General features: G+C 34.4%; 2 long non-coding RNA genes across 2 annotated transcripts; both read left to right on the top strand.

Moving 5' to 3' along the window:
• Positions 1 to 1856: 1856 nt before the first annotated feature.
• On the top strand, positions 1857 to 2619 carry LOC131431652 (uncharacterized). Its single transcript, XR_009229706.1, has 3 exons — positions 1857 to 2045; positions 2222 to 2407; positions 2467 to 2619. It is a non-coding gene; the product is annotated as an uncharacterized LOC131431652 (long non-coding RNA).
• An 8714-nt stretch (positions 2620 to 11333) lies between these two features.
• On the top strand, positions 11334 to 12002 carry LOC131431657 (uncharacterized). The gene is made up of 3 exons (XR_009229710.1): positions 11334 to 11683; positions 11743 to 11807; positions 11874 to 12002. It is a non-coding gene; the product is annotated as an uncharacterized LOC131431657 (long non-coding RNA).
• Positions 12003 to 12222: the final 220 nt, after the last annotated feature.

Here is a 12222-nt window from a genome sequence, read left to right on the forward strand (position 1 = left end):
CTAACGTTTCAGTCCGACGTGTAGCATGCTAGAGGTAGGTTTTAGCTAGACAGCAAGACAAAAAGTACCATAAAACGATTTCAAGCTTTAGTTGGTATGCTTTGATCTTGTGTCATGCAAGATTGGATGAAATCCCATGTTATGTCGTTTCGCCTGAGAAATTGACAACTTCCCCTGGGTAAATTTTGAGTGAATAAGATTAATTTCTAATTTATATAAGATGAACTCGATTGATAATGTGAAATAGTTTATTGCTTCAACCGAAATCGCAGAATGGTAGTAATGGTACAGAAACGCTATAAAAAGAACTGCTTGCATAAAAAACTTGAACACAAGCTTGGCGAAGAGAAGTTTAAATATCGATATCCGCACGATTTACTGTAAAAATACCCCTCCTTGTATCATTATCAGAGGTCATCAGTGAGCCCAAATACACGAGCTAATCAACTTGGTGGCTTCTTGGTGGAAGATGTAGCATTTATTCTTTAGAGCCTATTCCTATTACGTATTTTGTTTTAGGCCAGGCCGATATGTCTAGCTTTGACTTTCAGTCAGGTGTATGTTTCCATCATCTTCTCAAGATTACGTGTCACGAAATCAACGCAATTAGCGAAGGTAAAAAGCTGTACGGAATTCCGGAAAAGTTTTTTGGAACACGAAATGCTGCTGCCCAAATATTCAAACCGAATTTAAGCAGTGATTTGGTCATAATCGTGCAGTCCTATGTCAGCTGTTCAAATTACTCCATAGGACTGTCCCTATGCACACCACAAGTAGGTAACATTGTTCTTGTATTGTATTAATAAACTTTTTTCGCAATGATCTGCTTGTATGGTGTGCAACAATTTTATTGTGTGATATGTTTCACAGTATTAATATTTGTTAGGTGGAAAGCGGAAATGAAACTGCTCAAATGATTGTATCTACCGATGCTTTACTTTATCGTTTCAGATTTTACAGTGAATTTTACACGCAGTAATGTGAATGATTTTCCATATTTACTTACTCAATAGTTTATTAGAGTTTAAACTCATCACCTTAGGAGTATTTTAATACATGATATTTGGCTATGGGTATACGCTATTCGATTTTAATTGATAATATTTCTTGGGCTAAATTTCTTTGCCTTGATAATCATAGTTCTTTTACTCAATCCCGAAGAGCGTTCGATTTATACTTTTGTATTAACTCCTCGTGAGACTCTGATTCTAACAAATAAATTGACACCTTCTTGTTATTTTGTAACCGGAAGTCAAATCTGAAGCCCTTTCACTTGCATTCAAGTTTGCTTAAATCGGTCTAGACATTTCTGAGAAAATAAAAGAATACTCACACATACATACGGACATTTTTTTTTATCTCGACGAGCTGAGTGAAAAGGTATGTATTGCTCAACCTTTCAAACCACTGTCGTATAATCAATTTTCACAGTGATTGTTTAGCCTTTCTTTATTATAATGGAATAAACTGAGACTTCACTTTGTTAATGGTATAAGTGATGTTTGCGCAAAATTGTTCCGAATGCTATATTGTCTTCCGTATAGTGTATTGGACATTTTATACCAAGCTAGACCTCATCGTTCATTAAACTAAAAACCTTTTTTTGCTATTCTCGATGGTATAGTAGTATTGCAAAAAAAATATTTTTATTTAAAGCGCAAAATAAAACAAACCCTTCTATCGAGCTTTTGTTTCGAGTACTTTAGCTTAATTTGTGATATGTAATAATATAAAAAGACGACCAACAACGCTACCTACAAATGAAAGAAAATGTTGGTAGGGTAGAAGGAAATCTTTTTTCTCTGTTAACCAACACAGATGCGTACTATGAAGATCAAGCATCAGATATGGTAAGAGAAGGAAGTATTATACGACATCATGTGTGCGCTTGACCGACAATATTTAAACAACGATAGTTTTGGGTTCGTCGCCATAATTTTCCTAAACTTTGATAGTGAACATACTGTTTTTCTTTTACATTAATTCCAGTGCCTGGTTGGCTCTGTATACTAATTGCGTTCCGCAAAATGTTGTCACTCAAAGCTGTAAGTGCGAAATCTATTTTGAATGATAAATACCATTAGTTGCGTTGATCTGGGCTTCGTTTCTCTTATGTTCCTCATGTAAATAATTATGAAATAAGAGAAAAGATGGTTATACCATGAATATGATGTCTATTAAACAAAAATGCCTTTTAAAAACGTTTGATAATATCTCAAAGTGAAAGTGAAAGTAATTGAATGTGGTGTAAACAAGATGAAGATAGTAAAACGAATGAAGCGAGTATTTGTATGAAATCACAAAAAATTAAGAAAATACCATACATTATCGTGGTTTTGTGCAATAAACTAATTTTAGGGAAAGTGACTGAATTATTTCTATATGCTATGACAAAAATTTACTAAAGGTAGGTTTTATCTACACACAATTAAGTCATATGTACTCATTTCATTCATTCAATTTTAGGATGAAAGTGAAGTACTGAATATAAGTTAATTGAATTGAAAAACTATGAAAGTTTGTACTTTGGCACTGGATGGAAAGAAAAGATCCAAAGAAAATGGAATGAAGTAAATAAAATCAAGTGCGATTTGAACAATGTGATAATTATTAAGCTGCTTACTGTTCTTGAAAATAAATTTTTGTTATATGTTTTAGAAAGCAAATGACAATTTACATAGAAGTTGAATGGCACGATTTTCTGTGATATGATATAAATGTGGGATTTTTCCTAATACTTTCAATTGATTTATAAATAAAGACAAGCTTGTTTCGGTTGACTTGACCTACAAAATAAAATTGTTTCGCAACTAGATTTCTTAAGTAGTTTTTCGGAATACGGAAAGTTGTTGCGAAATTGTTTCGCAACTAGATTTCATAAGTAGTTTTTCGGAATTCGGAATTAAATTTACTAAAATTTTATAAAACTGGTTTTGAAACAGTCAACATTTTAAAATAAACATTTAATGCTGGAATTTTAGTGAAGACATGCGTCAACCTGATTAGTAATATACTGAATTTGTTTAGATGTTATTCCGAAAATCTGCATAAGTTTCAGGGTGTTAGTGGTTGTAAAGTTGTGTAAATTGCCTATATTTGGAGCAATATCACAAAGTGTATGGTCGTTACTGGAGGTAAGTCTTTTCATGGTGAACACAATTATCAAACAACGAAAATTAATAATTTTCGAATCAAAAAAAGGATGAAAAAAGAAGTAAGATGAGGCAGAATTGTAAAACCCACCACACGCTCTTTACACTTTTACCTTAATCTTTAGCGTGTCACGTTTCATTCCATCACAATTCATTCCTCATAAGTACTTTAGCGCCCTGTCATTATTCGCTGAAAAGAAATAAATAAATTCGATTGTTCTTACCATCGCCGTTAATCGAACGATGTTTAAAAAAGCAAATAGTCTTCTAGAAATAAACAACTTCCTAATCAACTTTTCGTATCATTGTAAAAACTTGTGAATGAATACTCATACCAACATAAAAATTTATTTGAACAAATCTGACAATTTATGAAAGAAAATCCGAAACCTTCTTAGACAAGAGTGTTGGCATTAATTAGATTTTAGCATTTTATTGTGCATTAAAGTTGATAATTTTTGGAAACTATCGAATAAAAAACCTCAGTGTATAGTGGGATTAAGCTAATTTTCGACTTTTTTTCGTGTCGTGCCATTCCAAAATACAACACACGAAGCGAAATGTGCCTATATGTAAAATTGAAAGCCTGTTGTACGATACGTAGTAAAATCCCGTATTAAAAAAACATGGTTTTTATCGAAACACTTTTATGAAAAATATTGTGTTTCACAATTTTAAAACAACAACACCAGCTTTGAAATTTCCCTTGCTCGCTTGAACAACTGGCAGTAGCCTCTCCTAGTATGTGCTGAAATTTGCGAGTTTTCCGAAAAAGGTTCATCGTTCATCGAAACAGAAGCGATGGATTAACGATTATCATCATCATTAATCATTAATATTCACACCCTGCACTATACGAATTAAAGTCCCCTAAAACCAGTCGCGATGATGCTCTATGATGTTTGCTAGCCGTCGATGCCATATCGTGACTCTGGGAGGAATGTAGATGGAAGCTATACACAGATCTTCGCCTTTCATATTAATTTGGCAAGAAACAACAAACCCGGATTCGAGGGGGTTACACGATAAAATTAATAGCACTTTTTTATCCTTAAAAGTGCTCTTCCATAGGGGTCCTATCGATCCAGGTGTATTATACTGAAATTATGGAAGTCAAGGGTAATGTTAGAAGTAAGCTAAGTTCCACTTTAAGAGAATACATCACAATCACGACTGTGTATCAGATGTTTCAAAGAATCAATTTTATGGGATGATACTGCTGCAACTCTATTGAATCACGTTGGTCATATCTTCCATTTCTAATGATAAATTATCCATCGAAGATACAATAACTGCAAGGAGGAGTCATTGTTCAGTCAACTGTTTTCAAAATGTACTTACTAGTAGAAGGCAGTTAGGATGCTTTTCAGAGGATCAGTAATATATAAGGCGGTTAATATCTAATTCACTATATAAACAAATTCAATAATCCAGTTTGTTTGATTTTCTGGTTGTGATTTGGGGTCATACGGGTTTTTTGAGGCCCAAGGAAGTGCTGGGTACTGCTAATGATCCCTAAATTTTTTAAAACCAAGGGGAGGAGTTTGCTTCGGTTTTGAGTCAACACTTTTCGTTTCTTTTAGATATTTTGTGATGAAGAGGACAATCTGCGGCCTTTACGACGAAGTTTAGGAGAAGCCAGATTTTATCACATCACATTCACTTCAGAGTGAAGCATTCAGATGCAATGGACGCCGGAAACTACGTAGAAACTTTTTACACTGACTTTAGCAAAGCCTTCGACCGTATTGACATACCATTACTTCTACACAAACTACAAAAATATGGCATAAAACATACTCTTCTGGAATGGCTCAAATCATACTTAACGAATCGTGTACAGGTAGTCCGCTTCCAAAATATTCTGTCTGAACCAATTAATGTAACTTCTGGCGTACCTCAGGGTTCTCACTTAGGGCCTCTCCTTTTCATTTTACATATAAACGACATTTCCTTCATACTAAAAAATCTGAAAGTGCAGACGACATGAAACTCTTCATGGAAAAAAATATCAACGACGCTGTAATATTCCAGAACGAAATCAATCTATTCCACATTTGGTGCTGCAAAAGTCTACTCCAACTCAATGTAAAAAACCCTTCTTAATCCACCTAGTGGTGTGATAATGCCTTTCTCTTCATTCATAACAGTCTCATGGAAGTATGTTTCATACTTTTATTAAATAATTTGAATACTAATTTTGACACCAATTGATTCAAATTGATTCGAGTAGTTCACAAAAGCATACTTCAGTGTTTATGTCACACAGTCAGTATCATTTTTCCAAACTAGTGCTTGACATTTGCGTTGCCTATTTGTATGAGAACAGTGATGCTAATCTAAAAAACCTATTTTAATCCACCTAGTAGTGTAATGATGCCTTTCTCATATTACTCATTACATCATAAATATAACCGTGAAATTCGCAAAATCAATTGTTTATTGAATAGAAATAGGATAATTTGTTCGGATCTAATCTCACAAACTCTATAAATCCTGTTTAACCTGTAGTTCCGGAACCGAAAGTAGTATCCACAACAAATTAAGGAATTCCATATGAAACTGTAAGATTTTTCTTTTGAACTTATAAGTTTGTGAAAATTGATTTGGCCATCTCCAAGAAAAGTGAGTGAGACCCTTTTTTTTAAAATCACTATTTCCAGTTCTTCCAAAACCGGATTCAGATAAACGGAATAGCCGAAGTTGGTTCGTTTGCTACCAACAAATATGATCTACAAATTGAACGTAGTTAAACTCAAACGAAATCTAACAAACTGTTACTGTTACTTCTGCATATGTAAGTCAAGCTAAACAGCATGAATCAGCAGCATAAAACATGTAGTAAGATTATTATTATAATTATAATTATTATTATTATTATTATTGACATCACTACACAACGTGTACGAAATAGAACAAAGCACGCCTTGTTCGTTTTGTGTTTTCTTCTTCTTTCGATGTTGTACATATTGTCACTCTATATGGCTATTTGAAAACTTTGACACTCAGCGCCCTGTAATTGCGGAACCGGAAGTCGGATCCAGATGAAATTTCACAGTAGCTTTAAAGACAGCATGAACTTTAATTCAAATCACGATTTGTGAAAATCGGTTCAAGCATCGCAGAGATATCGAAGTGAATTTAGTTTTAGGAGTTTTTCTTCTCCACTTTCGGTGCTCTCGGAACAGGAAAAGAGGGGAGCAGTAGTGCCGAATTAAGTTTTCATGCCCACTAACTAATATGTAACCAACAAGCTCTGCAAACTAGAAGAATTTATCAGACAGATTTAGGGGATTTGTACCTGTTTTTAACCATCGTTCGTGGAAAAATACTAATAAAATGGGTAATTTTCCACTTATCCACCGGAAGTCGGATACAGATAAAATGTTCCACAAATTTTTAGGATATTATAAGACCTTTCATTTGAATCTTAGTTTGCGAAAATCGGTTTAGCTGTTTCAGAGATAATTGAGTGTAAACTTTTTCTCAAATTTTCACATATTACCATATAACTCCGGAACCGGAAGTCACATTCATATTAAATTCAATAGCAAACTATGGGACCACAATACCTTTCATTTGAATTTTAGTTTGTGAAATTCGGTTCAGCTATCTCTGAAAAAAGTGAGTGCATATTTTTTTCACTTTTTTGGTACATATCATCCTATATCTCCGGAACCGGAAGTCGGATCGGAATGAAATTCAATAGCAGGCTATGGGACTATGAGACCTTTCATTTGAATCTTTGTTTGTAAAAATCGGATTAGCCATCTCTGAGAAAAGTGAGTGCATATTTTTGCTACATACACACACATACACTTACACACACGGACGGACACACACACACCCAGACATTTGATCAGTTCGTCGAGCTGAGTCGTATGGTATATGACATTATATGGCATGGTATTAAAAAGTCGATTTTCACAGTGAGCCTTTCTATATGATAAAGGCAAAAACCCTTCTTAGTACACTTAGTGGAATTTTCATATATCTTGAAGAATCACCATGGGGGGAGTACATGAAATTTTCGAAATCGAAGGGGGAGTACATGAAATTTTCGAAATGCTAAAAGGCTTAGAATTTCACGAAACGTCGAGATTTAGTGTCATCTCGAAAAAAATTTTTTTTGAAAAAGTCCACTTTTTGGGACTTTTTCTAAGTCCCAGAAAGTTGATTTTTTCAAAAAAATTTTTTTTTTAGATGACACTAAATTTTGATGTTTCATGCAGTTTTAAGAGTTTCGGCATCAAAATTGTTTTTCGATTTTGGAAATTTCATGTACTTCCCCCTATGGTGCTTTTTCAAGATCGAAAATTGTCAAACCTTTACCACCGGGCAGCACCCCTTACGAATGTCCGATTTAGCTCAAATTTTGCATGAAGGCTTTTTTCGAGGTACTCAAACTTTTGAGCGCTAGAGCTTAACGAAAATAGGGGTGATCCCAAAATTTTGGCACCCTGACAGTCGCTTTCAAACGAGCCCAAGTTTGTTAAAATCGGTTCAGCCATCTCTGAGAAAATTGAGCGCGTTCAAATACAACGCTTTTTGTCGGTTACGTCACTTATACAATCTCTCCGGAACCAAAAGTCACAGCCATTTGATCTTCGAACATGATAAATGGCCCGGCAGTAGCTTTCAAACGAGCCCAAGTATGTTAAAATCGGTTCAGCCATCTCTGAGAAAATTGAGCGCGTTCATATTTCTTCGAAAAGTGCACACACAAACGCACACACACACAGACATTTTTCGATCTGGTCGAACTGAATCGAATGGTATATAACACTATGGGTCTCGGAGGCTCCGTTCGAAAGTCGATTTTCCAGCAATTCTAATACCTTTCTATAGAGAAAGGCAAAATGTAACTCAATAACTTTCAGTAGGAAAAATGAAACTATATCCACAAACATACATCTAGGAAATCAACTTGTAGAAAAATGTAAAATTGTAAGAGATTTAGGCGTAATCTTAGACTCCAAGCTCACTTTTGTGGAACACTACAATACCATAATCAATAAAGCAAATAGCATGCTGGGCTTTATTAAACGCTTCAGTCATAACTTTCAGGACCCATACACAATGAAATTATTATACAGTACATATGTCAGACCTATTTTGGAATATTGCAGCCTAGTATGGAATCCATACAATATTATTCACGAAGAACGTATCGAGTCTATTCAAAAGCAATTTCTTTTATATGCACTTCGTAAACTAAACTGGACAGCATTTCCTTTACCACCATATGAAGCACGCTGCATGCTCATCAATATTCAAACACTTAAAGAACGCCGCGACTTTGCAATGCTTTATTTTATCAGCGACATTATTCCTCAACGCATTCAATCACCTTCTTTATTATCGCAATTAAATTTTTATATCCCAAGCCGTCAATTACGAACCAGGAAATTATTTTTAGAAAGAAACACTAGAACAAATTACGCAAAATGTAGCCCAATCAATCGTATAATGCGCCACTACAATCAATATTGCAAACATCTTGACCTTTGAATGTTCAAAAATGAAATGAAATTATAGCTTAGACGTAGAAATAATGCGTAGTATCTAAGTAAACATTGTAAACCATTTATATGTAGTCTACATTTGCTTGACGAAATTAATAAATAAATAAATAAATAAATAAATAAATATCGCAGGGGTCGTCAGAGGTATCTCCGTCAACTGACAAGAGTGCAAACGGGCTTACATGGTTTAATGGACCCCCCTTAATTATTCTTTTTAGAATTTCCGCATAAGAACGTTTAGAGCGTTCTCTCGCGAATCGTTGCAGTTTTCCGTATTCTGTATGTGCGTAGAACACACCGAGTATATTTCCCGTGCAATAACTCAGAAGGAGATGAAGGCACCGAACGAGAAGATGGCGACATCTCGGATTCAGATTCGGTATATAAACATTATTCGTCCATTGAAACTTCGCATTCCTCCGAGACACCTCAACTGTCATAAATATTCATATATTAAGTGCGAAACCGGTACGCAGACAGAACTCGATTGCAGCGACGATACTTTTTATCACTACGATATAATGTCTATACTACAGTCTCTGTTGTGATAAGCACATTCGCCTTGCCGATATCGATTGTAAAAAACCTAGTAAATTGTAAGCCACCTAGTGGTGTAATGATGCCTTTAACATATTTCTTATATTTCCAAAAATATCTCTAGAAAATTCTGTCAAGAAAACTTTCTTTCAATCTTGAATAAAATAAGAAACTTTCTTTTGGTATGAACTAACATAACCTTTTCAATTTGTAAACAGTAATGTCGAGTTTATAAGAATTTTTCTTTAATTGCATTGTCGCACTAAATGATTAAATACACTTTGCCCTATAGATCTGGAACCGGAAGTCGGACCAGGATGAAACTAAACAGCAACCTATGAGACTAAAAGAACTTTTATTTTAGTCTGTTTGTGGAAATCGATCAAATCATCTCTAAGAAAATCGAGTGAGTCTCGTTTTAGAGTTTTTGACCACCATTGCCGGTACTTCTGGAACCGGGAAATGGGAACCAGTATAGCCGAAGTCGGTTCGTTTGGTAAGTAACTAATATAGCCTACAGTTTTGAGCAAAATGTCAAATGTGTGTTGTCAACTAAGAGGTCGAGATCTCAGAGATGGCTGGACCGATTTTGATCAAGTGTCTAGTCGCAAATGAAAGGTCTCCCTGTCACCCTGAACGCTATTGAATGGTTTTGAGATCGGATGTTTACTTTTTGAGATATGCGAAATTTTATGTCAAAATTTTCAGTTTTTTGACAGTATCTGTCACAATTGACCTTGAAAACAGAATATATTTTCAGACTTAGATTCCGCACGGTAATACCTATCCAGCAAGCCAAAAATTGTTAAAATCCGTCCATTTTTAACGGAGATATCGAAATTTTTGTGTAAGCGACTTTTTCCCCTATTCCAGCAGTAGAAGTTTTGAGCGCTGTGTTCATTAAACTAAAAACCTTTTTTTGCTATTCTCGATGGTATAGTAGTATTGTAAAAATATATTTTTATTTGAAGCGCAAAATAAAACAAACCCTTCTATCGAGCTTTTGTTTCGAGTACTTTAGCTTAAGGTAGCGCTTCGCCGTGGTCAGGTCGAAGCAAGACAACTCACTGCTTCCTCTTGCTTTGTCGCCGAAATTTCACCCTAAATTGCAAATTTCTAAAATACTAACCCGATTCACGAAAAATCAAAAACATACGATTGTAGGTAAATGATTTTACTATGAATTTGGCGAAAAATATTAGTTAGAAAGCTTTTCTTTCGCGAGATTTCGTGCGAGTTTTGATAAAATTTGGTTTTCTTTTTTCCTTTTCTCGCTATAAACAACTCGCATGTGTAGGGATGTGCTACGTTTTCAACAAAGCGTCAAAGCTAGTAGCGATGAAAATCATTACTGATTTCTGGTTCTACTGAAACATGAATAGAAATTGTTTTACAAAGTAGTAACACTTACTTACATTTTCTACTCATCTATGTTCAACGTTTACGCAGAGAGAGCGGACAACGAAAACAAAAGAAATATTGTTAGCGTCTACCGCATGTAGCATTTTGCACAACCCAATGCATGCGTTGACATTGTGTGCGTGCGAAAAAATAAGGAAAAACTCATTTATTTTTATAACTCGCACGAAATCTTTCGATAAAAATGTTTATCAGGCACAATTTATATACGAATCGATAGAAAAATTAATTATCTAGAATCGTATGTTCTTGGAATTTCCGTTTTCTTCCCCGTTTTCTCACAATTTTGGGTAAAGTGCGTGAAACCCCGGGATAGGCAGCGAACTCCCGTGACCACGGCGAAGCGCTACCTTAATTTGTGATATGTAATAATATAAAAAGACGACCAACAACGCTACCTACAAATGAAAGAAAATGTTGGTAGGGTAGAAGGAAATCTTTTTTCTCTGTTAACCAACACAGATGCGTACTATGAAGATCAAGCATCAGATATGGTAAGAGAAGGAAGTATTATACAACATCATATGTGCGCTTGACCGACAATATTTAAACAACGATAGTTTTGGGTTCGTCGCCATAATTTTTCTAAACTTTGTTAGTGAACATACTGTATTTCTTTTACGTTAATTCCAGTGCCTGGTTGGCTCTGTATACTAATTGCGTTCCGCAAAATGTTGTCACTCAAAGCTGTAAGTGCGAAATCTATTTTGAATGATAAATACCATTAGTTGCGTTGATCTGGGCTTCGTTTCTCTTATGTTCCTCATGTAAATAATTATGAAATAAGAGAAAAGATGGTTATACCATGAATATGATGTCTATTAAACAAAAATGCCTTTTAAAAACAATATCTCAAAGTGAAAGTGAAAGTAATTGAATGTGGTGTAAACAAGATGAAGATAGTAAAATGAATGAAGCGAGTATTTGTATGAAACCACAAAAAAAATCCAAAACATACATTCCATACATTATCGTGGTTTTGTGCAATAAACTAATTTTAGGTAAAGTGACTGAGTTATTTCTATATGCTATAACAAAAATTTACTAAAGGTAGGTTTTATCTACACACAGTTAAGTCATATGTACTCATTTCATTCATTCAATTTTAGGATGAAAGTGAAGTCTGTTCTTTGGCACTGGATGGGAAGAAAAGATCCAAAGAAAATGGAATGAAGTAAATAAAATCAAGTGCGATTTGAACAATGTGATAATTATTAATAATTTTTGTTATATGTTTTAGAAAGTAAATGATAATTTACATAGAAGTTGAATGGCACGATTTTCTGTGATATGATATAAATGTGGGATTTTTCCTAACACTTTCAATTGATTTATAAATAAAGACAAGCTTGTTTCGGCATCAGCTTACTTGACCTACAAAATAAAATTGTTTCGCAACTAGATTTCTTAAGTAGTTTTTCGGAATACGGAAAGTTGTTGTTAAATTTACTAAAATTTTATAAAACTGGTTTTGAAACAGTCAACATTTTAAAATAAACATTTAATGCTGGAATTTTAGTTAAGACATTCGTCAACCTAATTAGTAATATAGTGAATTTGTTTAGATGCTGTTCCGAAAATCTGCATAA

Source organism: Malaya genurostris, chromosome 2, assembly GCF_030247185.1.
Source record: "Malaya genurostris strain Urasoe2022 chromosome 2, Malgen_1.1, whole genome shotgun sequence".
Classification (NCBI taxonomy): Eukaryota; Metazoa; Arthropoda; class Insecta; order Diptera; family Culicidae; genus Malaya; species Malaya genurostris.